The following is a 6,000-nucleotide window of genomic DNA, read 5'->3' as shown; positions in this document are numbered from 1 at the left end:
GTTCTGCTCTTCTGCAATATATTTCTACAATATCTTTAACATCTTCTTTAACATTGTTTTAAAGGCTGGGACCAATATGGTGGAATATCTCCAACACACGGACATTGAGAGACTCGACCCCTTTGTGCTGCTGCTCAGAGACCAACTCTCAGTTGTCTCTGAGTAGGCTATGGATCAACTTCCTTTCCTAATATGAAGGAGACCATGGATACAAAACCTATGAAAAACAGGTGATTATTGTTATTCTTCTCATTATAAACTACTTAATACATCTCTCCCATAAAGTACAACAGGATAGTGGTGACGTCATTCAGGATTGGATTGCCATTGGTCAAAAGCCCTCTGAGAGAAATTGTGTGGTGACACTCCACACTCTTAGAAGAAATTGTTCTGCACAGAACCATAAAGGGTTCCTCGAGTAATCGCTCTGGTGGATCCCTTTATGGTTCTATGTAGAACCCCTTCAAAGGGGTTACATGAAGAACCCCCAAACATAGCGTTCTACACAGAACCATTCGTTTTAAAATGTTATATATAGAACCCATTCAAAAGGGGGACACGTGCTATACCTGAATTTGTTTTCCAAATACAATCTTTAAAAAATGTATGAGTTCATATATACAAACACACATACACAACGTAAAAATCGCACTACTAGTGAAGTAACTTCATTTACATTATATGCCACAACTCCTCAATTTGGAACGCAAAAACAAGACATCTGATGTAAAAGTGTAAACTAATTACGAACAGCACTTTTGATTTTTATCTTCAATTCAGGGGCTACTTATTCGAACAGTAAACTGTATTCTCTCTTCAGAGTGACTGGAATGTTTTTGCCTACATTCAACTTAAATATGAAAGTTTCCAAAAACGGCATAGTTTTCTTTAAGGCTATTCAATGCCAAACACAAAATTCTCTCTGCTTTCAGTGCTTGTCCTTCAGCACAATTACACAGGTTCATGATGTTCTCATTTCAATACATTGTTTTCTTATTTAAACTATTTGACTTTGAGCTTACATTGAGAATAAAATCACTTTTGCAAGTAAAACCTGGCCAAGAAAGGAAGCAGCACTACAATAAAACAATACACAGAATACAAAGCAGTTCCTTCAAAAGTGAAAGTGATAAAGAGTGATGTCTGTCAGTAAATTACGTTGAGATACATATTGGTTATTTTGAATTAGGAGTCCAACTTCAATAACTTCTATTAACAAGCCAAAATACAGATCAGAATTACGGGTAATTGAAAATAATATGTAGCGCCTAGGTAAGCTTGGATGTGTTCAGAGAAACACTAAAAACGGACCTTCCTCACACCCGTCTTGTTGAGGTGGACGTGGTCATACAGGTGATGTGGCTGGATGTCTCAGTGGTGTGCCAGGTGGACGTTGGGGAGGAGGGCACATCTTCGGGATACTTCTGCGTTGATGGCCTGGATGATGTGCAGGGGCACGTCTGTGCGGGGCAGCAGTGTGGAGATGGTGATTTTGGCAGTTTGGAATTCCTCTGTGGCTTTCTTTGCCACCTGTCTCAGGGCTGAGGCCACATCGCCCCTGCGGGCACTCAGGTCGTTAGTGCCGGTGTGGATGAGGATGTGTTTGACCTGGCACAGCCTCCTCTTGGAGAGCAGCTCCAGGGCTCTCTGTGCTGTCGGGCACCAAAGCTTTTTCACTTTTCGCCCAGGGAAGAGGCGCCTCTCATCCAGGAACTTCCCATTGGAGTCGCTCAGAATGACCACCTCTGTGTTGACCTGCCACTCCGGGTTTTGCGTCGGGAGTGGTGGGGGCAGCGGGTGTGTTTTAGGGGAGTGGCGTTTCAGGGGTTTGTGTATTAGTGGCAGGTCTGGTGATAGTGGGGGTGTCAGGAGTGGTGTGGAGTGTGGGTGGATCAGTGGGTGCGTCAGTGGGTGCGTCAGGGGTTGTAGGTGTTGTGGGGTCAGTGCAGTGCAGTCTCTGTGCTCCTCTCTTAGCTTCTCCAGCTGGCTGTGCTGGGGTGTCCTGGTCAGCTCCTCCCTCGCTCTGTGCAGCTCCGTCCTCAGGGTTTGGCTCTGCTCCTCCTGGTCTCTCACTGCTGCTCTCAGCTTATGGATCTCAGCCTTGTGGTGCATCTTTAGTCCCTGAACTCCGCAAACTTCAGCTCCAGCACTGATAGGCATTCCTTTAGTGTTTTAATGTTGCTGGAGAGTTTTGGGGAGACAGGGGGGCAGTCTGTGGGAGATGGGGCACTGTCTGGCTCCGTGTGGCTGGGGGCAGACTGCAGGGTGGCCGGCTCTGGCTCGTGTTTCTCTACCTCAGTCTGCTGCTTTGAGGTGTGGAAGCCGAGAGATAATTGGTCCAGGCTGCTCTCGCTGTCCTGCACCATGATGGTCCCGTTGTGGTATACATTAAAAGTGAGCATCACACTGTCTGTGTCTTTCTCTACCAGCACTGAGATCTGCCTGCCTCTGCTAATGCCCCTCTTGTTGTTATTGGGGTATGTCTGGCACAGGGTTTTGTGAAAGGCGGTGGGGTACTGAGTGTAGAACAGTAGATTGTTCTTGACCCTGTTTTCTCCTTTACCGGTGTAGTCTAGGATGAGGGTCTCAGGAGATGCTCTCATCACAGCTTGTTTGTAGTCCTTCTTAGCCTGTGCAGAGCGAATGTCTTCAGGGTATCGGATTTCAAAAGGCAGCTCTGCAGTCAGACTGCTGTTCGATAGATTTGTATCAGTCTCAGTGGCAGTTGGGCTCTCTCCTACTGTCACTCTATTCAAATTGGAGCTCTGCATTTTCATTGGCTGAGTCAACTACTGAGAATGCTTATTTATTTTATTAATACATTTTTTTTTGTTTAATTATTTGTCTCTATAGGTGAAAGGTCTTACCTCCAATTCTTGTCTTCAGCTTTTCTTTTCTGACTTTTCTTCCTGAACTGTCTCTCTGCTTTCTTCTTTTTGTGTTTCTCTTAAAATTATTATTTTTTGAATACTTTTTCTTCTGAATTTCTATTCCATGTCTTCTGTGTATGTTTATAGTGCTATATATTCATTTGTAAATGACAAATTAAATCCGCTTATGTATAAAAACAAATGTTTTTTAGGAGCTCATATTCCTCTCTCTCTCTCTCTCTCTCTCTCTCTCTCTCTCTCTCTCTTTCTCTCTCTCCCTCTCAATTCAATTCATTTGTATTGTCAAAGCAATTGGACATACATACATACATATACATACATACATACATACATACATACATACATACATACATACATCTACACGGAAAATAAATAATAGAATTATGAATCACAATAAGATGTAATGAAGTACAGAAAATGAAAATGTAAAAAAATGTGATCTTTAATACATACAAATAAAGAAAATAGGTTTACTATTTCCAGATTCCTTTTTTGAAATACAATGACATGCATAACAAACAAGTATTTACATTATATTTACAGCCGGTGCTCCTGTGTCACTGTGTCCCTCAGGCTGTGGTAGGCGCTGACATATTGGGCAGCCAGGGTGGCTGTGTGTCCCTCCACCAGGAGGACTGAGCGTTTTTCTTTTTTATCAGTTTTGTCACAGGTTGGGTGGGCATCCATTATGTTGTTACAGAATTTGTCCCTTATTTTGGGCTAAAGCTTTCCGTGGAGGGGAACGTGGATCAGTTTGTACCATTTTTGGGAGAATCTGCCTTGTTGGGGCGGAGCTGTGACCAGGTGAACAGCAGATCGGGCATAGGTGGGCATGTGGGCAGAGGAGTTGGAAGGCCGGTCAAGCAAATAAGCTTGCTAAGGTACGCAGCAGCAGCAAGCATCCCCCACATCCAGCCAGCCAGCCAGTCTGGCTGGCAGTGACTGAGTGGTTGTCAGACGGCAAGCAACGGAATGTACGTGCTCTGTGATGTCATAGCAGTCAGCTGAGAGAGGCTCGTGATGTCATCGCTGAGCTGGCTGGCTGGCTGGCTCTGTGTGTGTGTGTGTATGTCTGTGTGTGTGTGTGTGTGTCTGTTTGTCTGTTTTTCAGTCTGTCTGTCTCTCTCTCTCTCTCTCTCTCTCTCTCTCTCCCTCTCAATTCAATTCATTTGTATTGTCAAAGCAATTGGACATACATACATGCATACATGCTAGAAAGTCATTACTATGTTATCTTAAAGGCTAACTAAGCAGAACATATATCATTATAGAACAGAGTCCATAGGTCTACACATGGTTTTAGGGAACAGGCACGTAGGTCATACCGTTTGACATTGTTTCCAAGGTTCTCATCGTAAATAACAAACAGAAATCAAACTAGCTTCTGGCCTGACCTTCTAGCTTGACTCTATCTTTCCGCCTTATATACTTGGTGAATAATTGAGGAAGTAGCACCAAGTGACCACATTAGGCTGCCTGAGGCTTTCTGGGGAGTGTAGTTGTCTAGGGTCGGTTTTCTTCCCTAGAGTGCAGACCTTGCAGCAGACCTGGCCTGACATGTCTGCCATGTATGACCCTGCCCCTTGGTTTGTCCCACATCCTCCCCCCCAGCTGCGACCCCATAGGTCGAGCGACAGCCGCAAAAAAGCATGCACCCGGGACAGCCCATCAACATTCCCCATGGCCTTCCCTGGCCTGTGCTGCAGGGTGAAATGAAAATGTTGGAGACTCAAAAACCACCTCATCACACGGGCATTCCTGTCTTTCGAACGATGCATCCAAGTGAGGGGGGCATGGTCAGTGATCAGGGTGAAGTGCCTGCCCAACAAATAGTATCGAAGACTGTCCAAAGCCCACTTCACTGCCAAACATTCTTCTTCAACTACCAAATAATTTATTTCATTGGATTCCAACTTTCTGCTAAGGAACAACACCGGGTGTTCGTGATCACCCATTCTTTGGGACAAAACCACTCCGATCCCCACCTCAGAGGCGTCCGTCTGGACTATAAATTCTTTCTGAAAGTCAGGTACCATTAAAACGGGGTTGCGGCAGAGCGCCTCCTGTAGGCTCCGGAAAGCCCGGTTTGCTGTATCACCCCATCTAACCATATTGGGTTCTGTAGCCTTAGTCATATCAGTCAGAGGGGCCGCTAAGGTAGCATAGTTGGGAATAAACCTCCGGTAATACCCAGTTAACCCTAAAAATGCCCTAACCTGCTTTTTATTGACAGGCCTAGGCCAAGAGTTTATGGCTTCAACCTTGGATATTTGGGGTTTCACCATACCCCTCCCTACTGTATAGCCCAAGTATTTGGCCTCTTCCAACCCCAAATTGCATTTGGTTGGATTAGCCATCAGGCCTGCTGCATGTATTGAATCCAATACCGCTTGGAGCTGAGACAAATGTGATTCCCAATCTGGACTGTGAATGACCACATCATCTAAATATGCTGCCGCATACGTCCTGTGTGGTCTAAGTATGTGGTCCATCAACCTTTGAAAGGTGGCAGGAGCACCATGCAGGCCAAAGGGCATCACTGTGTAGTGAAACAGACCATCTGGGGTTGCAAAGGCTGTTTTTTCTTTGGCACCCGGGGTCAAGGGAATCTGCCAGTAGCCCTTGGCTAAGTCAATAGTTGAAATATAGCGAGCATTCCCAATATTCTCTAACAATTCATCTACTCGGGGCATTGGGTATGCATCAAACTTTGAAATTTCATTAACCTTTCTAAAATCATTACAGAATCTCCAGGAGCCATCAGGTTTGGAAACCATGACTATAGGGCTGGACCACTCACTGTGGGATTCTTCAATAACCCCTGCCTCCAGCATTTCCTTAACCTCATTTCTAATAGTGTTCCTGCGAGCTTCTGGTACCCTGTAAGGCCTCATATTTACCTTCTTTCCTGGGAGAGACACAATGTTGTGAGAGACTAAATGGGTACGCCCCGGTATGCCGGAGAAAACTTCCCTATTACGTATTATCAAGTCGTTCACCTCCTTCAACTGGTCAGGTGACAAGGCAGCTGCAATATTCACCTTCGGTGTCCCTAGTGGCTGAGGGGGGTAAGTCAACATCAACACTTCCCTGTCCTTCCAGGCTTTTA

This window comes from Amia ocellicauda, unplaced genomic scaffold (assembly GCF_036373705.1).
Source record: "Amia ocellicauda isolate fAmiCal2 unplaced genomic scaffold, fAmiCal2.hap1 HAP1_SCAFFOLD_34, whole genome shotgun sequence".
Lineage (NCBI taxonomy): Eukaryota > Metazoa > Chordata > Actinopteri > Amiiformes > Amiidae > Amia > Amia ocellicauda.
This window is presented reverse-complemented; position numbering follows the sequence as displayed.